The following is a 26,870-nucleotide window of genomic DNA, read 5'->3' as shown; positions in this document are numbered from 1 at the left end:
TATTAGAAAATGGGTTTTAACAGACAGGAAAATGGATGGAGAAGAACATGGTTTTATTCATAATTTATTTCTACTCTATATATTTATGGTTTGTTTGGTTTTAGTTTGGCACTTCCTCTTTTAGGTTTTTCCTTTCCTTTAACAAAACAATGAAACCATTTAAATGCACAATATGGCGTTTATGTTCATATTTAACAACACTATGGTTGAATGAATCTCTCACCACATCGACTTCTGCACTGCCACCCAGAAAAAGAGGCAACTTGGAGCTTACCTCAGTTTAATTTATGATCCTAGGAGGACATCTACGGGCCTTTAAGTATTACACCAAATGGCAAGGTGGCAGATTGGAATTTTAACCTCTTAGAGCTCTAGGGGCGCTATTTCATTTTTGGATAAAAAACGTTCCCGTTTTAAGCGCGATATTTTGTCACGAAAAGATGCTCGACTATGCATATTCTTGACAGTTTTGGAAAGAAAACACTCTGAAGTTTCAGAATCTGCAAAGATTTTGTCTGTAAGTGCCCCAGAACTCATTCTACAGGCGAAACCAAGATGATGCATCACCCAGGAATTAGCAGAATTTCTGAAGCTCTGTTTTCCATTCTCTCCTTATATGGCTGTGATTGCGCAACGAATGAGCCTACACTTTCTGTCGTTCGCCCAAGGTCTTAGCAGCATTGTGACGTATTTTTTGGCATATCATTGGAAGATTGACCATAAGAGACTACATTTTCCAAGTGTCCGCCTGGTGTCCTGCGTCGAATTCGGTGCGCAATTGCCAGCTGCTTCCACTTTACCATTTGATTCAGGGGAGAAAGCATGTGTCCAAGAACGATGTATCAATGAAGAGATATGTGAAAAACACCTTGAGGCTTGATTCTAAACAACGTTTGCCATGTTTTCAGTCGATATTATGGAGTTAATTTGGAAAAAAGTTTGCATTTTGAGGACTGAATTTATGGATTTTTTTTGGTAGCCAAATGTGATGTATAAAACGGAGCTATTTCTAATACACAAGGAATCTTTTTGGAAAAACTGAGCATCTGCTATCTAACTGAGAGTATCCTCATTGAAAACATCAGAAGTTCTTCAAAGGTAAATGATTTTATTTGAAGGCTTTTATGTTTTTGTTAATGTTGCGTGCTGGATGCTAACGCTAATGCTAACGCTAAATGCTAACGCGAAATGCTAACTCTAGCTAGCTACTTTTACACAAATGATTGTTTTCCTATGGTTGAGAAGCATATTTTGAAAATCTGAGATGACAGTGTTGTTTACAAAAGGCTAAGCTTGAGAGATGGCATATTTATTTCATTTCATTTGCGATTTTCATAAATAGTTAACGTTGTGTTATGCTAATGAGCTTGCTGATAGATTTACACAATCCTGGATACAGGGGTTTTTTCATAGCTAAACGTGACGCAGAAAACGGAGCGATTTGTCCTAAACAAATAATCTTTCAGGAAAAACTGAACATTTGCTATCTGAGAGTCTCCTCATTGAAAACATCTGAAGTTCTTCAAAGGTAAATTATTTTTTTGAATGCTTTTCTGTTTTTTTGTGTAAATGTTGCCAGCTGAATGCTAATGCTAAATGCTACGTTAGCCATCAATACTGTTACACAAATGCTTGTTTTGCAATGGTTGAGAAGCATATTTTGAAAATCTGAGATGACAGTGTTGTTAACAAAAGGCTAAGCTTGAGAGATGGCATATTTATTTAATTTCATTTGCGATTTTCATGAATAGTTAACGTTGCGTTATGGTAATGAGCTTGAGTCTGTATTCACGAACCCGGATCCGGGATGGGGAGATCAGAAAGGTTAAGGGAAATAAACCAATACTAGTCTTGGGAGACTCAAATGTTAATAGAATCCCTCCATTTCATAACCCATAACCCATACAAGTGGAGAGTTACCCTGGAGCAACATTTTACCATTTCAAAAAGGTCCTGGAGAAAACAGAGGTTCATTTAGACACCAGCATGCATAGTGGTTCTCTCGGTGGGCATAAACAATATGGATAATGACCCATACAAAACATCAAACAGAATGCATCAATGCACAAGGAAGCAAGAGTCACTTTTTCCCTAATGCAATTATTTACATCCCCATTATTAACCACTCACACCTCCTTTCACCAGATCGAAAACGGAACCTCAAAGTCATTAACGGTTACATCACCACACATGGCCCATTTCTCTTGGAGATACCACATGATGAATTCCACACAACAGACCTGATACACTGAACAACAACCACAGCAGACCTCATTTTTAAGAATTGGTGTGAGCAGCTAAATTTAGAATAGGCTCTACCCACAATTTGGACCCACACCACACCCTTCTTTTCCCCCCAACCCCCTGTACACTCCCCCTTTCCTCCCCCAGTTGCTTTCTTAGATTACCCAGCAGAGGGGGTAGTTGACCCCCTCTCATCATGAATTTATCCAAGTCTTTTCAACTCACAACAGCACAGACCCAACTTTTGGAGAGGGGGGGTTGTCTTTCATTTCACTCTACACTCCAAATGTCATATATGTATATAATCACTTGCACATTTAGCAAAAAACACTACATTGGGGAAACCCAGTATACAATAGAAAATAGACTTAAACAGCATTCTATACAATATCAAACGGGCCCATTTACACACAGAACTAGTGACTCATTTCCAGGATCACCCCATCAATGAACGCAATGAAAGCACTTATGCTGATTATAGACACTTAATAGCGCGTTTTTAAGTTTCAAAAGATTGCGACTCCCGCCCTTTGCCTCACAATGGTTTGATCCACTGCAGGTCATTCGTTTTGTTGGAAGCCTTCACACACACCTGCTGAATTTGCAGAGCTGGCACGCAAACTAAAGCAAACGTTAACTATCAAGCTAGCTCACCCTAAAAGTGTTTTGAAACACATAACCTGTCATTATAAAAATCACTGTATTCAAACCTGTGTAGATCAGTCAATTCTTAACTTAAAGACTTAAAACTCAGGATTCTGTAAGTGGCTATGTCAATAAAGACATGTGTTTACTTATAGCTTCCTGTGCCAACCGGAAGTGCCTTTAATTGGGTCACACTGTCTGTTTTGAAGGGTTAAAAAAGTCACATCTTTCCAAAACTTCACATGTGTGACTAGGTAACCCTCCTAAACTGTAAATCAGTAATTTCCGCCAGCAGATGTCAAAGAAAAGCTCTCACACACACACACACACACACACAGCAAGGATGGAGTGAAAAGGTGTGGTGCTGAAAGACACAGAGAGCAGGCAAGGGCATAAACATAATCTCTAGGCCGTGCAGAGTTCAACGAGATATCCCGTAGCTCGCTCGGTCTGAGCGCAGCGACCATGAGAAAAGTAGGCCCAAAATGTCATTTGTTTTGGGTGACAGTGAGAGAACTGCTAGGGTGAGAAGCACAATTCGACCTCAGGTACGTTCCTGAGATCCTCCCGATCCGTGCAAGCCTAACCTTGGCCGTGTGGCATTAACCCTTAGCAGTTAAAAGAAGGTGTTTACTTCAAACAGTTTGCATTGACTTCTCTCCCCATAGGAATACATTGCCTGCACCTCTAAATTCAACCTGAAGCCTATGTGGGTTATGAATGCCTTATGAACCTGTCTTCTATGACAGTCCATCAGACCACTATGAGGTCTACCTGTGTCGAATCTAAGCATCCTGGAGCATCCGGAAGTGGTTAAATTCACCCAAAAGGTATTTTGATGTACATAACCTGCAAATGTGAAAATGACTGCATTCAACCCTGTCTAGATCAGTCAATTTTTAACATAAAGACTTTAAACTCAGGATTCTGTAAGAGAATACCCCAAGCAAGATATGTGTTTACGTATAGCTTCCTGTGCCAACCGGAAGTGCCTTTAATTGGGTCACACTGTCTGTTTTGAACTTGCATTGGCCAAGTGCCCACATCAACCTACAATTTACTCATAACCCACTTCCAGGAGCACCCCATCACTCACCTTACCATATCAGGGTTACAGTCACATATAGGCTGGACCTGTGGGCCTCTGGACCTGTGGGCAGCACGGGAGTGGATCCAGAACCTACAGACAATAACACCAAATGGCCTGTATTAGAAAATGGGTTTTAACAGACAGGAAAATGGATGGAGAAGAACATGGTTTTATTCATAATTTATTTCTACTCTATATATTTATGGTTTGTTTGGTTTTAGTTTGGCACTTCCTCTTTTAGGTTTTTCCTTTCCTTTAACAAAACAATGAAACCATTTAAATGCACAATATGGCGTTTATGTTCATATTTAACAACACTATGGTTGAATGAATCTCTCACCACATCGACTTCTGCACTGCCACCCAGAAAAAGAGGCAACTTGGAGCTTACCTCAGTTTAATTTATGATCCTAGGAGGACATCTACGGGCCTTTAAGTATTACACCAAATGGCAAGGTGGCAGATTGGAATTTTAAGGGAAATAAACCAATACTAGTCTTGGGAGACTCAAATGTTAATAGAATCCCTCCATTTCATAACCCATAACCCATACAAGTGGAGAGTTACCCTGGAGCAACATTTTACCATTTCAAAAAGGTCCTGGAGAAAACAGAGGTTCATTTAGACACCAGCATGCATAGTGGTTCTCTCGGTGGGCATAAACAATATGGATAATGACCCATACAAAACATCAAACAGAATGCATCAATGCACAAGGAAGCAAGAGTCACTTTTTCCCTAATGCAATTATTTACATCCCCATTATTAACCACTCACACCTCCTTTCACCAGATCGAAAACGGAACCTCAAAGTCATTAACGGTTACATCACCACACATGGCCCATTTCTCTTGGAGATACCACATGATGAATTCCACACAACAGACCTGATACACTGAACAACAACCACAGCAGACCTCATTTTTAAGAATTGGTGTGAGCAGCTAAATTTAGAATAGGCTCTACCCACAATTTGGACCCACACCACACCCTTCTTTTCCCCCCAACCCCCTGTACACTCCCCCTTTCCTCCCCCAGTTGCTTTCTTAGATTACCCAGCAGAGGGGGTAGTTGACCCCCTCTCATCATGAATTTATCCAAGTCTTTTCAACTCACAACAGCACAGACCCAACTTTTGGAGAAGGGGGGTTGTCTTTCATTTCACTCTACACTCCAAATGTCATATATGTATATAATCACTTGCACATTTAGCAAAAAACACTACATTGGGGAAACCCAGTATACAATAGAAAATAGACTTAAACAGCATTCTATACAATATCAAACGGGCCCATTTACACACAGAACTAGTGACTCATTTCCAGGATCACCCCATCAATGAACGCAATGAAAGCACTTATGCTGATTATAGACACTTAATAGCGCGTTTTTAAGTTTCAAAAGATTGCGACTCCCGCCCTTTGCCTCACAATGGTTTGATCCACTGCAGGTCATTCGTTTTGTTGGAAGCCTTCACACACACCTGCTGAATTTGCAGAGCTGGCACGCAAACTAAAGCAAACGTTAACTATCAAGCTAGCTCACCCTAAAAGTGTTTTGAAACACATAACCTGTCATTATGAAAATCACTGTATTCAAACCTGTGTAGATCAGTCAATTCTTAACTTAAAGACTTAAAACTCAGGATTCTGTAAGTGGCTATGTCAATAAAGACATGTGTTTACTTATAGCTTCCTGTGCCAACCGGAAGTGCCTTTAATTGGGTCACACTGTCTGTTTTGAAGGGTTAAAAAAGTCACATCTTTCCAAAACTTCACATGTGTGACTAGGTAACCCTCCTAAACTGTAAATCAGTAATTTCCGCCAGCAGATGTCAAAGAAAAGCTCTCACACACACACACACAGCAAGGATGGAGTGAAAAGGTGTGGTGCTGAAAGACACAGAGAGCAGGCAAGGGCATAAACATAATCTCTAGGCCGTGCAGAGTTCAACGAGATATCCCGTAGCTCGCTCGGTCTGAGCGCAGCGACCATGAGAAAAGTAGGCCCAAAATGTCATTTGTTTTGGGTGACAGTGAGAGAACTGCTAGGGTGAGAAGCACAATTCGACCTCAGGTACGTTCCTGAGATCCTCCCGATCCGTGCAAGCCTAACCTTGGCCGTGTGGCATTAACCCTTAGCAGTTAAAAGAAGGTGTTTACTTCAAACAGTTTGCATTGACTTCTCTCCCCATAGGAATACATTGCCTGCACCTCTAAATTCAACCTGAAGCCTATGTGGGTTATGAATGCCTTATGAACCTGTCTTCTATGACAGTCCATCAGACCACTATGAGGTCTACCTGTGTCGAATCTAAGCATCCTGGAGCATCCGGAAGTGGTTAAATTCACCCAAAAGGTATTTTGATGTACATAACCTGCAAATGTGAAAATGACTGCATTCAACCCTGTCTAGATCAGTCAATTTTTAACATAAAGACTTTAAACTCAGGATTCTGTAAGAGAATACCCCAAGCAAGATATGTGTTTACGTATAGCTTCCTGTGCCAACCGGAAGTGCCTTTAATTGGGTCACACTGTCTGTTTTGAACTTGCATTGGCCAAGTGCCCACATCAACCTACAATTTACTCATAACCCACTTCCAGGAGCACCCCATCACTCACCTTACCATATCAGGGTTACAGTCACATATAGGCTGGACCTGTGGGCCTCTGGACCTGTGGGCAGCACGGGAGTGGATCCAGAACCTACAGACAATAACACCAAATGGCCTGTATTAGAAAATGGGTTTTAACAGACAGGAAAATGGATGGAGAAGAACATGGTTTTATTCATAATTTATTTCTACTCTATATATTTATGGTTTGTTTGGTTTTAGTTTGGCACTTCCTCTTTTAGGTTTTTCCTTTCCTTTAACAAAACAATGAAACCATTTAAATGCACAATATGGCGTTTATGTTCATATTTAACAACACTATGGTTGAATGAATCTCTCACCACATCGACTTCTGCACTGCCACCCAGAAAAAGAGGCAACTTGGAGCTTACCTCAGTTTAATTTATGATCCTAGGAGGACATCTACGGGCCTTTAAGTATTACACCAAATGGCAAGGTGGCAGATTGGAATTTTAAGGGAAATAAACCAATACTAGTCTTGGGAGACTCAAATGTTAATAGAATCCCTCCATTTCATAACCCATAACCCATACAAGTGGAGAGTTACCCTGGAGCAACATTTTACCATTTCAAAAAGGTCCTGGAGAAAACAGAGGTTCATTTAGACACCAGCATGCATAGTGGTTCTCTCGGTGGGCATAAACAATATGGATAATGACCCATACAAAACATCAAACAGAATGCATCAATGCACAAGGAAGCAAGAGTCACTTTTTCCCTAATGCAATTATTTACATCCCCATTATTAACCACTCACACCTCCTTTCACCAGATCGAAAACGGAACCTCAAAGTCATTAACGGTTACATCACCACACATGGCCCATTTCTCTTGGAGATACCACATGATGAATTCCACACAACAGACCTGATACACTGAACAACAACCACAGCAGACCTCATTTTTAAGAATTGGTGTGAGCAGCTAAATTTAGAATAGGCTCTACCCACAATTTGGACCCACACCACACCCTTCTTTTCCCCCCAACCCCCTGTACACTCCCCCCTTTCCTCCCCCAGTTGCTTTCTTAGATTACCCAGCAGAGGGGGTAGTTGACCCCCTCTCATCATGAATTTATCCAAGTCTTTTCAACTCACAACAGCACAGACCCAACTTTTGGAGAGGGGGGGTTGTCTTTCATTTCACTCTACACTCCAAATGTCATATATGTATATAATCACTTGCACATTTAGCAAAAAACACTACATTGGGGAAACCCAGTATACAATAGAAAATAGACTTAAACAGCATTCTATACAATATCAAACGGGCCCATTTACACACAGAACTAGTGACTCATTTCCAGGATCACCCCATCAATGAACGCAATGAAAGCACTTATGCTGATTATAGACACTTAATAGCGCGTTTTTAAGTTTCAAAAGATTGCGACTCCCGCCCTTTGCCTCACAATGGTTTGATCCACTGCAGGTCATTCGTTTTGTTGGAAGCCTTCACACACACCTGCTGAATTTGCAGAGCTGGCGCGCAAACTAAAGCAAACGTTAACTATCAAGCTAGCTCACCCTAAAAGTGTTTTGAAACACATAACCTGTCATTATGAAAATCACTGTATTCAAACCTGTGTAGATCAGTCAATTCTTAACTTAAAGACTTAAAACTCAGGATTCTGTAAGTGGCTATGTCAATAAAGACATGTGTTTACTTATAGCTTCCTGTGCCAACCGGAAGTGCCTTTAATTGGGTCACACTGTCTGTTTTGAAGGGTTAAAAAAGTCACATCTTTCCAAAACTTCACATGTGTGACTAGGTAACCCTCCTAAACTGTAAATCAGTAATTTCCGCCAGCAGATGTCAAAGAAAAGCTCTCACACACACAGCAAGGATGGAGTGAAAAGGTGTGGTGCTGAAAGACACAGAGAGCAGGCAAGGGCATAAACATAATCTCTAGGCCGTGCAGAGTTCAACGAGATATCCCGTAGCTCGCTCGGTCTGAGCGCAGCGACCATGAGAAAAGTAGGCCCAAAATGTCATTTGTTTTGGGTGACAGTGAGAGAACTGCTAGGGTGAGAAGCACAATTCGACCTCAGGTACGTTCCTGAGGTCCTCCCGATCCGTGCAAGCCTAACCTTGGCCGTGTGGCATTAACCCTTAGCAGTTAAAAGAAGGTGTTTGCTTCAAACAGTTTGCATTGACTTCTCTCCCCATAGGAATACATTGCCTGCACCTCTAAATTCAACCTGAAGCCTATGTGGGTTATGAATGCCTTATGAACCTGTCTTCTATGACAGTCCATCAGACCACTATGAGGTCTACCTGTGTCGAATCTAAGCATCCTGGAGCATCCGGAAGTGGTTAAATTCACCCAAAAGGTATTTTGATGTACATAACCTGCAAATGTGAAAATGACTGCATTCAACCCTGTCTAGATCAGTCAATTTTTAACATAAAGACTTTAAACTCAGGATTCTGTAAGAGAATACCCCAAGCAAGATATGTGTTTACGTATAGCTTCCTGTGCCAACCGGAAGTGCCTTTAATTGGGTCACACTGTCTGTTTTGAACTTGCATTGGCCAAGTGCCCACATCAACCTACAATTTACTCATAACCCACTTCCAGGAGCACCCCATCACTCACCTTACCATATCAGGGTTACAGTCACATATAGGCTGGACCTGTGGGCCTCTGGACCTGTGGGCAGCACGGGAGTGGATCCAGAACCTACAGACAATAACACCAAATGGCCTGTATTAGAAAATGGGTTTTAACAGACAGGAAAATGGATGGAGAAGAACATGGTTTTATTCATAATTTATTTCTACTCTATATATTTATGGTTTGTTTGGTTTTAGTTTGGCACTTCCTCTTTTAGGTTTTTCCTTTCCTTTAACAAAACAATGAAACCATTTAAATGCACAATATGGCGTTTATGTTCATATTTAACAACACTATGGTTGAATGAATCTCTCACCACATCGACTTCTGCACTGCCACCCTGAAAAAGAGGCAACTTGGAGCTTACCTCAGTTTAATTTATGATCCTAGGAGGACATCTACGGGCCTTTAAGTATTACACCAAATGGCAAGGTGGCAGATTGGAATTTGAAGGGAAATAAACCAATACTAGTCTTGGGAGACTCAAATGTTAATAGAATCCCTCCATTTCATAACCCATAACCCATACAAGTGGAGAGTTACCCTGGAGCAACATTTTACCATTTCAAAAAGGTCCTGGAGAAAACAGAGGTTCATTTAGACACCAGCATGCATAGTGGTTCTCTCGGTGGGCATAAACAATATGGATAATGACCCATACAAAACATCAAACAGAATGCATCAATGCACAAGGAAGCAAGAGTCACTTTTTCCCTAATGCAATTATTTACATCCCCATTATTAACCACTCACACCTCCTTTCACCAGATCGAAAACGGAACCTCAAAGTCATTAACGGTTACATCACCACACATGGCCCATTTCTCTTGGAGATACCACATGATGAATTCCACACAACAGACCTGATACACTGAACAACAACCACAGCAGACCTCATTTTTAAGAATTGGTGTGAGCAGCTAAATTTAGAATAGGCTCTACCCACAATTTGGACCCACACCACACCCTTCTTTTCCCCCCAACCCCCTGTACACTCCCCCTTTCCTCCCCCAGTTGCTTTCTTAGATTACCCAGCAGAGGGGGTAGTTGACCCCCTCTCATCATGAATTTATCCAAGTCTTTTCAACTCACAACAGCACAGACCCAACTTTTGGAGAGGGGGGGTTGTCTTTCATTTCACTCTACACTCCAAATGTCATATATGTATATAATCACTTGCACATTTAGCAAAAAACACTACATTGGGGAAACCCAGTATACAATAGAAAATAGACTTAAACAGCATTCTATACAATATCAAACGGGCCCATTTACACACAGAACTAGTGACTCATTTCCAGGATCACCCCATCAATGAACGCAATGAAAGCACTTATGCTGATTATAGACACTTAATAGCGCGTTTTTAAGTTTCAAAAGATTGCGACTCCCGCCCTTTGCCTCACAATGGTTTGATCCACTGCAGGTCATTCGTTTTGTTGGAAGCCTTCACACACACCTGCTGAATTTGCAGAGCTGGCGCGCAAACTAAAGCAAACGTTAACTATCAAGCTAGCTCACCCTAAAAGTGTTTTGAAACACATAACCTGTCATTATGAAAATCACTGTATTCAAACCTGTGTAGATCAGTCAATTCTTAACTTAAAGACTTAAAACTCAGGATTCTGTAAGTGGCTATGTCAATAAAGACATGTGTTTACTTATAGCTTCCTGTGCCAACCGGAAGTGCCTTTAATTGGGTCACACTGTCTGTTTTGAAGGGTTAAAAAAGTCACATCTTTCCAAAACTTCACATGTGTGACTAGGTAACCCTCCTAAACTGTAAATCAGTAATTTCCGCCAGCAGATGTCAAAGAAAAGCTCTCACACACACACACACACACACACAGCAAGGATGGAGTGAAAAGGTGTGGTGCTGAAAGACACAGAGAGCAGGCAAGGGCATAAACATAATCTCTAGGCCGTGCAGAGTTCAACGAGATATCCCGTAGCTCGCTCGGTCTGAGCGCAGCGACCATGAGAAAAGTAGGCCCAAAATGTCATTTGTTTTGGGTGACAGTGAGAGAACTGCTAGGGTGAGAAGCACAATTCGACCTCAGGTACGTTCCTGAGATCCTCCCGATCCGTGCAAGCCTAACCTTGGCCGTGTGGCATTAACCCTTAGCAGTTAAAAGAAGGTGTTTACTTCAAACAGTTTGCATTGACTTCTCTCCCCATAGGAATACATTGCCTGCACCTCTAAATTCAACCTGAAGCCTATGTGGGTTATGAATGCCTTATGAACCTGTCTTCTATGACAGTCCATCAGACCACTATGAGGTCTACCTGTGTCGAATCTAAGCATCCTGGAGCATCCGGAAGTGGTTAAATTCACCCAAAAGGTATTTTGATGTACATAACCTGCAAATGTGAAAATGACTGCATTCAACCCTGTCTAGATCAGTCAATTTTTAACATAAAGACTTTAAACTCAGGATTCTGTAAGAGAATACCCCAAGCAAGATATGTGTTTACGTATAGCTTCCTGTGCCAACCGGAAGTGCCTTTAATTGGGTCACACTGTCTGTTTTGAACTTGCATTGGCCAAGTGCCCACATCAACCTACAATTTACTCATAACCCACTTCCAGGAGCACCCCATCACTCACCTTACCATATCAGGGTTACAGTCACATATAGGCTGGACCTGTGGGCCTCTGGACCTGTGGGCAGCACGGGAGTGGATCCAGAACCTACAGACAATAACACCAAATGGCCTGTATTAGAAAATGGGTTTTAACAGACAGGAAAATGGATGGAGAAGAACATGGTTTTATTCATAATTTATTTCTACTCTATATATTTATGGTTTGTTTGGTTTTAGTTTGGCACTTCCTCTTTTAGGTTTTTCCTTTCCTTTAACAAAACAATGAAACCATTTAAATGCACAATATGGCGTTTATGTTCATATTTAACAACACTATGGTTGAATGAATCTCTCACCACATCGACTTCTGCACTGCCACCCTGAAAAAGAGGCAACTTGGAGCTTACCTCAGTTTAATTTATGATCCTAGGAGGACATCTACGGGCCTTTAAGTATTACACCAAATGGCAAGGTGGCAGATTGGAATTTGAAGGGAAATAAACCAATACTAGTCTTGGGAGACTCAAATGTTAATAGAATCCCTCCATTTCATAACCCATAACCCATACAAGTGGAGAGTTACCCTGGAGCAACATTTTACCATTTCAAAAAGGTCCTGGAGAAAACAGAGGTTCATTTAGACACCAGCATGCATAGTGGTTCTCTCGGTGGGCATAAACAATATGGATAATGACCCATACAAAACATCAAACAGAATGCATCAATGCACAAGGAAGCAAGAGTCACTTTTTCCCTAATGCAATTATTTACATCCCCATTATTAACCACTCACACCTCCTTTCACCAGATCGAAAACGGAACCTCAAAGTCATTAACGGTTACATCACCACACATGGCCCATTTCTCTTGGAGATACCACATGATGAATTCCACACAACAGACCTGATACACTGAACAACAACCACAGCAGACCTCATTTTTAAGAATTGGTGTGAGCAGCTAAATTTAGAATAGGCTCTACCCACAATTTGGACCCACACCACACCCTTCTTTTCCCCCCAACCCCCTGTACACTCCCCCTTTCCTCCCCCAGTTGCTTTCTTAGATTACCCAGCAGAGGGGGTAGTTGACCCCCTCTCATCATGAATTTATCCAAGTCTTTTCAACTCACAACAGCACAGACCCAACTTTTGGAGAGGGGGGGTTGTCTTTCATTTCACTCTACACTCCAAATGTCATATATGTATATAATCACTTGCACATTTAGCAAAAAACACTACATTGGGGAAACCCAGTATACAATAGAAAATAGACTTAAACAGCATTCTATACAATATCAAACGGGCCCATTTACACACAGAACTAGTGACTCATTTCCAGGATCACCCCATCAATGAACGCAATGAAAGCACTTATGCTGATTATAGACACTTAATAGCGCGTTTTTAAGTTTCAAAAGATTGCGACTCCCGCCCTTTGCCTCACAATGGTTTGATCCACTGCAGGTCATTCGTTTTGTTGGAAGCCTTCACACACACCTGCTGAATTTGCAGAGCTGGCGCGCAAACTAAAGCAAACGTTAACTATCAAGCTAGCTCACCCTAAAAGTGTTTTGAAACACATAACCTGTCATTATGAAAATCACTGTATTCAAACCTGTGTAGATCAGTCAATTCTTAACTTAAAGACTTAAAACTCAGGATTCTGTAAGTGGCTATGTCAATAAAGACATGTGTTTACTTATAGCTTCCTGTGCCAACCGGAAGTGCCTTTAATTGGGTCACACTGTCTGTTTTGAAGGGTTAAAAAAGTCACATCTTTCCAAAACTTCACATGTGTGACTAGGTAACCCTCCTAAACTGTAAATCAGTAATTTCCGCCAGCAGATGTCAAAGAAAAGCTCTCACACACACACACACACACAGCAAGGATGGAGTGAAAAGGTGTGGTGCTGAAAGACACAGAGAGCAGGCAAGGGCATAAACATAATCTCTAGGCCGTGCAGAGTTCAACGAGATATCCCGTAGCTCGCTCGGTCTGAGCGCAGCGACCATGAGAAAAGTAGGCCCAAAATGTCATTTGTTTTGGGTGACAGTGAGAGAACTGCTAGGGTGAGAAGCACAATTCGACCTCAGGTACGTTCCTGAGGTCCTCCCGATCCGTGCAAGCCTAACCTTGGCCGTGTGGCATTAACCCTTAGCAGTTAAAAGAAGGTGTTTACTTCAAACAGTTTGCATTGACTTCTCTCCCCATAGGAATACATTGCCTGCACCTCTAAATTCAACCTGAAGCCTATGTGGGTTATGAATGCCTTATGAACCTGTCTTCTATGACAGTCCATCAGACCACTATGAGGTCTACCTGTGTCGAATCTAAGCATCCTGGAGCATCCGGAAGTGGTTAAATTCACCCAAAAGGTATTTTGATGTACATAACCTGCAAATGTGAAAATGACTGCATTCAACCCTGTCTAGATCAGTCAATTTTTAACATAAATACTTTAAACTCAGGATTCTGTAAGAGAATACCCCAAGCAAGATATGTGTTTACGTATAGCTTCCTGTGCCAACCGGAAGTGCCTTTAATTGGGTCACACTGTCTGTTTTGAAGGGTTAAAAAAGTCACATCTTTCCAAAACTTCATATGTGTGACTAGGTAACCCTCCTAAACTGTAAATCAGTAATTTCCCCCAGCAGATGTCAAAGAAAAGCTCTCACACACACACACAGCAAGGATGGAGTGAAAAAGTGTGGTGCTGAAAGACACAGAGAGCAGGCAATGGCATAAACAATCTCTAGGTCGTGCCTAGTTCAACGAGATATCCCGCTTGACCGTAGCTCGCTCGGTCTGAGCGCAGCGACCATGAGAAAAGTAGGCCCAAAATGAAGCCTAGCCCTAAATGTCATTTGTTTTGGGTGATAGTGAGAGAACTGCTAGGGTGAGAAGCACAATTTGACCTCAGGTACGTTCCTGAGGTCCTCCCGATCCGTGCAAGCCTAACCTTGACCGTGTGGCATTAACCCTTAGCAGTTAAAAGAAGGTGTTTACTTCAAACAGTTTGCATTGACTTCTCTCCCCATAGGAATACATTGCCTGCACCTCTAAATTCAACCTGAAGCCTATGTGGGTTATGAATGACTTATGAACCTGTCTTCTATGACAGTCCATCAGACCAATATGAGGTCTACCTGTGTCAATTCTAAGGTTCCTGAAGCAACCGGAAGTGGTTAAAATCACCCTAAAAGTGTTTTGAAACACATAACCTGTCATTATGAAAATCACTGTATTCAACCCTGTGTAGATCAGTCAATTCTCAACGTAAAGACTTAAAACTCGGGATTCTGTAAGTGGCTATGTAAATCAAGACATGTGTTTACTTCTGAACTGTAAATCAGTCATTAATCCCAACAGATGTCAAAGAAAAGCTCCCTCACACACACACAGGAAGGATGGAGTGATAAAGTGCGGTGCTTAAAGACACAGAGAGCAGGAAATGGCATTACCATAATCCCTAGGCCGTACCGAGTTCAGCGAGATATCCCGCTTGACCGTAGCTCGCTCGGTCTAGGCGCAGCGAGCATTAGAATAGTAGGCCCAAAATGAAGCCTGCACCACAATGTCATTTGCTTTTGGGTGACAGTGAGAGAACCGTTAGAGTGAGAAGAAAATTTGCACCACATGAATGTTCCTAAGGTCCTCCCGATCTCAACAAGCCTAACCTTGACCGTGTGGCATTAACCCTTCACAGTAAAACAGTGTTTTTTGATCTCACAGATTACAGTGTCATCTCTCCCCATAGGAATACATAGCCTGCACCACAAAATTCAACCTGAGGCCTATGTGGGTTATGAATGCCGTATGAACCTGTCTTCGGTACCAGTCCATCAGGCCACTATGAGGTCTACCTGTGTTGATTCTAAGCTTCCTGGACCAACCGGAAGTGGTTCAAATCACCCTAAAAGTGTTTACCCATACATTGCATGCAGTTTGATAGACATAGTGCATTCAACCCTGTGTAGATCAGTCAATTCTTAACGTAAAGACTTAAAACTCGGGATTCTGTAAGTGGCCATGTCAATCAAGACATGTGGTGATTTATAGCTTCCTGTGCCAACCGGAAGTGCCATAATTGGTGTCTCAGGGGCTGTTTCGAAGGGTTAAAAAAGTCAGATCTGTCCAAAACTTCATATATGTGATTAGGCAACCCCCATGAACTGTAAATCAGTCATTTTTCCCCCAAAAAATCAAAGGAAAAAAAAATTGCACTAAAACACAACTTGGATGGAGGGACGTATTGGGGTGCGTAGAGACAGACAGTGGCCGCAATAGTTAGCTTTGTTGGAGCTAAAAAAGAACGGTCGGACCTAGAGTTCCGAAACTTTAGAAACCTGTTCTAGACCTCCGGGCCATGGTGCGTGGCGAGTTACGTGGCTCTAGATGGTTCTCGGACCGAGAAACAGCCTCGTACATTTGAAATAACTTCAATTCATTTTTGCATCACGAAAATGACGACATTTAGAAATGTCCCAGAGTCGCAAGACTAGGTGCATTGCGAACGTCTCGGCCCATATAGGCAGACCCCAACGTTTCTGTCCGATATCTCATTCAAGGACCCCGTAGCAAGTCATGGAAAATAGTGGATTTTCAGCACCAATTAGGGTTTTTCTCGGACACCAAATGACCTATCGAGCCGAAACTCGGGATTCGGGGTCGCCTCACATAGGACTTCACATAATGTCCGAACTGGACCCGCAGCTAGAACGTAACTATGTGTTTTACCTTTTTATTATGTTTTCAACTAGAGGCGCTGTGAATTATGGGCCTGCTCTGACATATGTGATAGTTGGCTACTAAATGAGTAGGAAAAAGTGGGTTTGGTGTCAATTGATATCCATTTGGTGTCATAATGACATCTAATTGACTGATGGACACTGACTTGCTAGTTGACTTTTGTACATTTGCAATATGTTTAAACGGAGAGGGACCATCACCAAAATGGCATTCTGAAATCAACACAAAAAATGGCATCACCATAGTCTCCAGACTGTGCCGAGTTCAAGGAGACGCCCCGCTTGACCGTAGCTCGTTCTGAGTGCAGCAAACTTGAAAAAAAGAAGGCCCAAAATGAAGCCTGCACCACAATGTCATTTGATTTTGGGGGGCAGTGAGAGAACCGTTAGGGTGAGAAGCACAATTCCACCACATGAATGTTCCTAAGGTCCTCCCGATCTGAACAAGCCTAACCTTGACCGTGTGGCATTAACCCTTCACAGTAAAACAGGGTTTTTTGATCTCACAGATTACAGTGTCATCTCTCCCCATAGGAATACATAGCCTGCACCACAAAATTCAACCTGAGGCCTATGTGGGTTATGAATGCCGTATGAACCTGTCTTCGGTACCAGTCCATCAGGCCACTATGAGGTCTACCTGTGTTGATTCTAAGCTTCCTGGACCAACCGGAAGTGGTTCAAATGCCCCTAAAAGTGTTTACCCATACAATGCATGCAGTTTGATAGACATAGTGCATTCAACCCTGTGTAGATCAGTCAATTCTTAACGTAAGGACTTAAAACTCAGGATTCTGTAACAGCATACCCCAATGAGGATATGTGTTGATTTATAACTTCCTGTGCCAACCGGAAGTGCCATAATTGGTGTCTCAGGGGCTGTTTCGAAGGGTTAAAAAAGTCTGATCTTTCCAAAACTTCATATGTGTGATTAGGCAACCCCCATGAACTGTAAATCAGTCATTTTTCCCAAAAAAAATCAAAGGAAAAAAAAATTGCACTAAAACACAACTTGGATGGAGGGACGTATTGGGGTGCGTAGAGACAGACAGTGGCTCCAATAGTTAGCTTTGTTGGAGCTAAAAAAGAACCGTCGGACCTAGAGTTCCGAAACTTTAGAAACCTGTTCTAGACCTCCCGTAGATGGTGCGTGGTGAGTTACGTGGCTCTAGAAGGTTCTCGGACCGAGAAACAGCCTCGTACATTTGAAATAACTTCAATTCATTTTTGCATCACGAAAATGACGACATTTAGAAATGTCCCAGAGTCGCAAGACTAGGTGCATTGCGAACGTCTCGGCCCATATAGACAGACCCCAACGTTTCTGTCCGATATCTCATTCAAGGACCCCGTAGCAAGTCATGGAAAATAGTGGATTTTCAGCACCAATTAGGGTTTTTCTCGGACACCAAATGACCTATCGAGCCGAAACTTGGGATTCGGGGTCGCCTCAGCTAGGCCAACACATAACATAAGAAATGGACCCGCAGCTAGAACGTAACTACGTGTTTTATGGTTTTTTTATGGTTTGTACCGAAGGCATTGTGAATTTTGGGCCAGCTCTGAAGTATGTAATAGTTGGCTACTAAACGAGTTGGAAAAAGTGGGTTTGGTGTCAGTTTGTATCAGTTTGGTGGTCAGAATGATATCTAATTGACTGATGGACTCTTGTCCACTTGACTCTTGTACATTTGCAATATGATTCTATAGTGAAAAAACATCTCCAAAAGCGACATTCTGAAATCAACCCAAACGAGCGATTGAGATGACCCAGAATCACTGCAAAGCCATCCCGAGTTCATCGGGCCAGTCAATTTCACATTCCTGCAGGATTTTTATAGCATGACAAATTCGTGATGGTACCTGCCCATTAAAACATATTGCAAATGCACAGTGACTTTGAAAAAGTAAGGAAACATAAACAAATTCGATAAACAAATTCGTGATGGTACCTGCCCATTAAAACATATTCCAAATGCACAGTGACTTTGAAAAAGTAAGAAACAAAAAAAAATACATCTAAAATTTTTTGAGCATGACAAATTCGTGATGGTACCTGCCCATTGAAACATATTGCAAATGCACAGTGACTTTGAAAAAGTAAAGAAACATAAACAAATTCGATAAACAAATTCGTGATGGTACCTGCCCATTAAAACATATTCCAAATGCACAGTGACTTTGAAAAAGTAAGAAACAAAAAAAAATACATCTAAAAAATTTTGAGCATAACAAATTCGTGATGGTACCTGCCCATTGAAACATATTGCAAATGCACAGTGACTTTGAAAAAGTAAGGAAACATAAACAAATTCGATAAACAAATTCGTGATGGTACCTGCCCATTAAAACATATTCCAAATGCACAGTGACTTTGAAAAAGTAAGAAACAAAAAAAAATACATCTAAAAAATTTTGAGCATGACAAATTCGTGATGGTACCTGCCCATTGAAACATATTGCAAATGCACAGTGACTTTGAAAAAGTAAGGAAACATAAACAAATTCGATAAACAAATTCGTGATGGTACCTGCCCATTAAAACATATTCCAAATGCACAGTGACTTTGAAAAAGTAAGGAAACAAAAAAAAATACATCTAAAAAATTTTGAGCATGACAAATTCGTGATGGTACCTGCCCATTGAAACATATTGCAAATGCACAGTGACTTTGAAAAAGTAAGGAAACATAAACAAATTCGATAAACAAATTCGTGATGGTACCTGCCCATTAAAACATATTCCAAATGCACAGTGACTTTGAAAAAGTAAGGAAACAAAAAAAAATACATCTAAAATTTTTTGAGCATGACAAATTCGTGATGGTACCTGCCCATTGAAACATATTGCAAATGCACAGTGACTTTGAAAAAGTAAGGAAACATAAACAAATTCGATAAACAAATTCGTGATGGTACCTGCCCATTAAAACATATTCCAAATGCACAGTGACTTTGAAAAAGTAAGAAACAAAAAAAAATACATCTAAAATTTTTTGAGCATGACAAATTCGTGATGGTACCTGCCCATTGAAACATATTGCAAATGCACAGTGACTTTGAAAAAGTAAGGAAACATAAACAAATTCGATAAACAAATTCGTGATGGTACCTGCCCATTAAAACATATTCCAAATGCACAGTGACTTTGAAAAAGTAAGAAACAAAAAAAAATACATCTAAAAAATTTTGAGCATGACAAATTCGTGATGGTACCTGCCCATTGAAACATATTGCAAATGCACAGTGACTTTGAAAAAGTAAGGAAACATAAACAAATTCGATAAACAAATTCGTGATGGTACCTGCCCATTAAAACATATTGCAAATGCACAGTGACTTTGAAAAAGTAAGGAAACATAAACAAAAAAACATCCCAAAAAATGTTGGGTAACCAGCTGCATATTTTAGATCAGAAGCTTGAATTTTGAGCATGACAAATTCGTGATGGTACCTGCCCATTAAAACATATTGCAAATGCACAGTGACTTTGAAAAAGTAAGGAAACATAAACAAAAAAACATCCCAAAATTTTTTTGGGGGGTTACCAGTTGCATATTTTAGATCACCAGGTGCACATTTCAGGTCACCAGGTGCACATTTCAGATCACCAGGTGCACGGAGGAAAATATTTACTTTTGACTTTGACTTTTGACTTCCTATGACATCATATTGCAAATGGAGAAAACATATGCCTTATGCACAAGTAAAACAAAAAGAAATATGTAATACAAGTTGACCAAGGTATAGTTTGAGCAAAGTAAAGTTTGAATTTTGAGCATGACAAATTCGTGATGGTACCTGCCCATTAAAACATATTGCAAATGCACAGTGACTTTGAAAAAGTAAGGAAACATAAACAAAAAAAATCAAAAATGTTTTGTTGCACATTTTAGATCATCAGTTGCACGGAGGAAAATCGTTACTTTTGACTTTGACTTTTGACTTCCTATGACATCATATTGCAAATGGAGAAAACATATGCCTTATGCACAAGTAAAAAAAATATGATAATAAAGCATGACTAAAGTATGTTGATAAAGTTCTTATACATTTGTTATTGACACAAAAATCGAAAGAATTTTGAAAAAAGGTCCAGAAAGCACTTTTTTAAGGATGTATGAAGTTTTTTACCAAATTTTGACATTTTTGACTTTTGACTTTTGACTTCCTATGAAATCATATTCCAAATGGAGAAAACATATGCCTTATGCACAAGTAAAAAAAAATATATATATATGATAATAAAGTATGACTAAAGTATGTTGATAAAGTTCTTATACATGTGTAATTGACACAAAAATCGAAAGAATTTTGAAAAAAGGTCCAGAAAGCACTTTAAGGATGTGTGAAGTTTTTTACCAAATTTTGACATTTTTGACTTTTGACTTTTGACTTCCTATGAAATCATATTGCAAATGGACAAAACATATGCCTTATGCGCATGTACTTAAAAAAAATATATATATGATGACAAAAGTATACTCATACAGTTCTTACACATGTGTAATTGACAAAAAACTCGAAAGAATTTCGAAAAAAGGTCCAGAAAGCACTTTTTTAAGGGGTTTTAAGTTTTTTTTTTTTTTTATTTCATTTTTCAAAATTTGGCTTTTGGATGTTGACTTGGGTGCCATTTGCAATATGAAATGCCCCGGTGGAACGCACACGCCCCCTATTGGAATTTTGAAGTGTTACAATTGGCAATTGCCATATGGCATTTGCAATATACTTTGCATGAATCAACGCCAAATTGGGTGGTATTGGCCATCGTGTATATGGTTTGTCCAATGCCAATATACCGCCATTTGATTTTGTCCAAATCAGGGGGGTATTCCCTTACATAACCTTTAGTTAATGCTAAATACGGCTGCTAGAATCCTGACTAGAACCAAAAAATTTGATCATATTATTCCAGTGCTAGCCTCTCTACACTGGCTTCCTGTCAAAGCAAGGGCTGATTTCAAGGTTTTACTGCTAACCTACAAAGCATTACATGGGCTTGCTCCTACCTATCTCTCTGATTTGGTCCTGCCGTACATACCTACACGTACGCTACGGTCACAAGACGCAGGCCTCCTAATTGTCCCTAGAATTTCTAAGCAAACAGCTGGAGGCAGGGCTTTCTCCTATAGAGCTCCATTTTTATGGAACGGTCTGCCTACCCATGTCAGAGATGCAAACTCGGTCTCAACCTTTAAGTCTCTACTGAAGACTCATCTCTTGAGTGGGTCATATGATTGAGTGTAGTCTTGCCCAGGAGTGGGAGGGTGAATGGAAAGGCTATGGAGCAACGAACCACCCGTGCTGTCTCTGCCTGGCCGGTTCCCCTCTTTCCACTGGGATTCTCTGCCTCTAACCCTATTACAGGGGCTGAGTCACTGGCTTACTGGGTCCCTGGAGGGGGTGCGTCACCTGAGTGGGTTGAGTCACTGATGTGGTCATCCGGTCTGGATTGGCGAGGTCTTTGTGGGCTATACTCAGCCTTGTCTCAGAATGGTAAGTTGGTGGTTGAAGATATCCCTCTAGTGGTGTGGGGGCTGTGCTTTGGCAAAGTGGGTGGGGTTATATCCTTCCTGTTTGGCCCTGTCCGGGGGTGTCCTCGGAGTGGGCCACAGTGTCTCCTGACCCCTCCTGTCTCAGCCTCCAGTATTTATGCTGCAGTAGTTTGTGTGTTGGGGGGCTAGGGTCAGTTTGTTATATCTGGAGTACTTCTCCTGTCCTATTTGGTGTCCTGTGTGAATCTAAGTGTGCGTTCTCTAATTCTCTCCTTCTCTCTCGGAGGAGGACCTGAGCCCTAGGACCATGCCCCAGGAATACCTGACATGATGACTCCTTGCTGTCCCCAGTCCACCTGACTGTGCTGCTGCTCCAGTTTCAACTGTTCTGCCTTATTATTATTATTATTATTATTATTCGACCATGCTGGTCATTTATGAACATTTGAACATCTTGGCCATGTTCTGTTATAATCTCCACCTGGCACAGCCAGAAGAGGACTGGCCATCCCACATATACTCTCTCTAATTCTCTCTTTCTTTCTCTCTTTTTCCTAGCCACCGTGCTTCTACACCTGCATTGCTTGCTGTTTGGGGTTTTAGGCTGGGTTTCTGTACAGCACTTTGAGATATCAGCTGATGTACGAAGGGCTATATAAATAAATTTGATTTGAGATAGGGTTTTACGGCTCTCTGTATCTGAGGACAGAAAACATCACAAAAGAAACATGTTGCATTATACTCAAAATAGACAGCACTGAATATTATGTTGCTATATCCCTCTGTCCTACGTTTGTCTTGCTAGGAAATGGAACTAATAATAATAATCTTTTCATAATGTCCTCCCACAAAAGGTACCTGCCCCATCCAGAGTAGCCTACTATACCTTCTCTGACAGCTGGAACTGCTAGCTAATTCTTTCACAGTCAATCATGGCTGTTAGCTAGCTACCTACCTAGCCACAAATGCATTTTGAGTTACGATGATAAATACATCAAGAATGAAGTTAGAAAGCTGGTGATATTTAAATACTATTTTGTAAGCAATACAGTATGTAAAGTTAGCTAAATAGTTGAGTTTGAGTTAGTTGAGTTTTAGTTAGCCTGTACACTAAGTTTCTATAGCAAACTAGTCAACTAATAATACATAATTTTTGATAATTTTCTAAATATATTTACTGACAGGTTCTCTCACTGCCTCCATTTTCTGGGTCCTTAGAAAGACTAAATAATGGGCAATCTTCCTGAAATTTCCGGTGGTCGCAAAACACAGCCAGCTAAGTGGAGGGTTTGAGGTCTTCCAACAGACGGACTTTGATCTTCCAACATGGCGCCTGGTGCGGTTGCTAAGTGATTTGTGACGCAACTGCTAGCCCTCTATAGTTAGGGGCAACTTACCGGTTTGGTCAGGGCCAGCATGAGGGATAAAGTTTATCCTATGTTGGTGAGCGTGGTTATTAAGATAAGTTTGAGCATCATAGAAATACAAGGAAAGACACACAATTAATTATACAATAACAAACCAGACCCAGCAGACTCGGACCAGCCCCGCAACACCGTCTCCTCTCAAGGAGCCACCAGGAGTTACTTCAAGGTCTTATGGAAGAATTCCAGACCTTGGTGGAATGCCATGTCCGTGCCTTCAATACATTGCTGAGCAATTCCGCGGATTGTCTGTTAGGCAGCCTGCCACTACAGTAACCCCCCAGACTGTCATTTACCACGCTACCAGAGGAGCTTCTCCCCAATCTACCCCAGCTTCACTGAGAACCCAGCTTACTTCCTCCGGAGCTCTATGCTGGAGATCCAGGATCCTGTCGGGCGTTTCTTTCCCAGTGTTTCCTCATCTTTGAGCTGCAGCCCTCTTAATTTTCCTCAGATCGCTCGAGGATAGCGTACTTGAAAATGCTGATGTCTGGGAGGGCTCTTGGGAGAAGCCTCGGATCTCTCCGCCATTCCCGTTGAGTACCAGGACCTCCGGGAGGTTTTCAATAAGGCCCACGTTACATCTCTCCCTCCGCATTGACCCTACATTTGTGCTATTAATCTTCTCCCGGGTACTACACAACCGCAGTGGCGGCTTTATTCCCTGTCGGGTCTGGAAACCAAGACTATGGAGAGGTACATTGAGGATTCTCTTGCTGTAGGGAGTATTCGTCCATCTGCCTCCCCTGCCGTTTGTCAAGACGTTTCAATTAAAAAACACTTTGTCACTAGACAATAGATGTCACGACTTCCGCCGGAGTCGGTCCCTCTCCTTGTTCGAGCGGCGGTCGACGTCACCAGTCTTCTAGCCATCACCATAAATTTTTAATTTTCCATTTGTTTTGTCTTTGTTTTCTACACACCTGGTTTCAATTCCCCATTACATGTTAATTTAGTGGTACCGGTATTTTTTCCACACTGTAGTATTGTGTTTATACTGCTGTTATCTTGTATTAAATAACTTGTCCACGCATCTCCTGCGCCTCACTCCTTTCACCAGTTACCCACAGCCCTGACAATAGAAATGGAAACATTGTAACACTTCATATGTGTTTGGTGTAGACTTACATTCGCATGACATTTTGATAACTGTGTTATTCTCTCATACAAGGTGAGTTTTTATCAATATAGTCGCCTCCATTTACTTAAAAAAAAAAAAGTTAATTAGCGACAGAGAAGACCTCAGCAAGACTACTAATTCAGCAAGACACTGCTACCGTCCTAGCTAGCCACTGACTACACCATAGCTAGCTAGTTAGCAGTGCAGTAGATATTTTTTATTTTTTTGTAATACTTGGCCTAAAGAACTGTTTGTACAGTATATCGACTTTGGTGTCAATTTCAGACCATATGGCATTTTTGAAGAATTAAAGGTGAAGAGGTGACGTATTACAACTGTACTTCTGATACTAATTCTCAAAAGGAAAGTTAAAGACCTCAGCTGTGAGGTCAGTGAGGAAGACCAACAGTGATAGGGAGATTGTCTGAAAGGGACTGACATGCAGAGATGGAACATAAGGATTAAGACCACGATTTCTACTAACCCGGGTAACATTCAGGTCCTAAATCTGTGGCATGCAATGTTTCACTGCTGTGTCAGGCTAGTTTGGCACATCGCTAACTTTAGAAACATTTGCTAGCATGTCAACACCTGTCGGAAAAGTCTGCTTATACCACAGTGAGATATGGTACAACGTTAGCTGTAAGGAAGGTAATGTGTGTTGTACACGTAACTACAGTTATCTAGCTAACCACAGATTTTTGACCTAACCAAAATAGTTTGTTAGCAGCTAGCAAACAGGGCTTACCTTGTTACACAGCTCCAGCAACGCCTCTGACTTACAGAGGTTGGAAAACGATAACATGCACGTGTGCTTATCAGAGTAGTTACAATTTGGTACATAGCACAGAACCATCCTTGCTTCTGATCGATGAAGAGACCTAAGGTTAGCTTCAAAGGCCAGGGTAATTTAAAAAAACATATAGTAATTAAAAAATGGTAGCTAGCTAGGTAATTACAAAAATGCTAAACAAGAATACACACAAGAAATACATTATATAAATTATTTACATGAGAAACTAAAAAGGCTATAATATCTACTTGCTAGGTTACTTGCTACTTGTCGATGAGAGTTTGAATGGAGAAATGTTAATGTTTTTCCCACCCTGTTCCATGAGTGATGAAGTCAAAACTTGTGACAGGATGTGTGTTCTGTATGATTAGCGGCCACATTAGCAGCTAGTTAGCGTTTCCTTTTTTGGGGTGTAATTACAGGCGAATATATTGATAAATGTTACCTTGTCCGAGAGAGATTTGCGCGGTTATCAAAACGTCATGTCAGGGTAAGCCTACACACAACACAGGCCTTATATGAAGTAGTTCTAAAATCCCCTACGAAAAAATGAATGGTGGAAAGACGATTGGAACCATTTCAATATGAGGAGGTAATTATAGTCTACCAACTTTCCAGTGGCACTCACATAAACAAGGTCTAAATCATGTTTGATGCACTCTAAGTACAATTTTTGCTGTACTGTTTAAACTAGATGATAGGAACATTGTGGACAATTTTCAGCAAGTTGCAACAATGAAAATAGTGTGGCAAATCTCTTCAAGGTTAGGAGCGCTTGTCACAAATTAAGTGGTAAACTGTCACCAAATCACCCAAGAATGAGAGTTCTTTCGAACAGGACAGTGACCTGTGTGTTTGTTTCTCCGTCCTGGTCCACCCAGGCCGTAGGCGAGGTCAAGGATAGCAGGGTTCGGTACACAAATCGGGTTCTCGGTAGGTCCAGGTCCAAACACCATCAGGTAAGTCCAAAACAATCCAGCTCATACACAGTAAATCCAGCCAATCTCTATTGTCTCTTTCTCTATTGTTTATAGATCCTTCCAGCACTCTCTCTCCCTCTTCCTGGTTTTTCTTGACCCTTTATCTGTGGGTCGGCTCCACCTTCTGAGGGTTCCCCTTGCTTCTGGGACTTGTAGTTTTGGCGGTCGGCCATTTTGTGATCTGTAGTTCTGACAGGGGTGGACATTTTAGTGATCGGGCAGAGCCCGTTTATTAGTTCTGCTCTCACATATCTGCCATTTATCACTCGACCCCCTTCTTTGCCACAATAGTTATAAACAGTTTTCCATAAACAAGATCTAAAACATGTTTAATGCAATTTGTAAGAATAACATTGTCCAGTACTGTGAGGGTGAGATAGTCGGAACACTATGGACAATTCTGAACTCAAGGCAACAAGCCCACCTCACAGAACTCCTGTACCCCCATGTGGGTCCTAGTGTTCAGCATATACCTGATACCATT

At 41.2% G+C, this 26,870-nt stretch overlaps 2 long non-coding RNA genes across 2 annotated transcripts; one reads left to right on the top strand and one right to left on the bottom strand.

Annotated features, from left to right (window-relative positions):
- Nucleotides 1-363: 363 nt before the first annotated feature.
- LOC149972471 (uncharacterized) lies at nt 364-22,750 on the top strand. The gene is made up of 3 exons (XR_016490895.1): nt 364-1,098; nt 1,467-1,528; nt 22,356-22,750. It is a non-coding gene; the product is annotated as an uncharacterized LOC149972471 (long non-coding RNA).
- Nucleotides 9,011-26,569, bottom strand: LOC149972470 (uncharacterized). Its single transcript, XR_016490894.1, has 3 exons — nt 26,254-26,569; nt 11,843-11,926; nt 9,011-9,300 (listed from the first exon to the last, which is right to left on the bottom strand). It is a non-coding gene; the product is annotated as an uncharacterized LOC149972470 (long non-coding RNA).
- Between the last annotated feature and the right edge of the window lie 301 nt (nt 26,570-26,870).

Source organism: Oncorhynchus mykiss, chromosome 23 (assembly GCF_057628025.1).
Source record: "Oncorhynchus mykiss isolate SJ-2025 chromosome 23, ASM5762802v1, whole genome shotgun sequence".
NCBI lineage: Eukaryota > Metazoa > Chordata > Actinopteri > Salmoniformes > Salmonidae > Oncorhynchus > Oncorhynchus mykiss.
The sequence above is the reverse complement of the archived record's forward strand: the minus strand, read 5'-3'. Positions and strand labels throughout refer to the sequence as shown.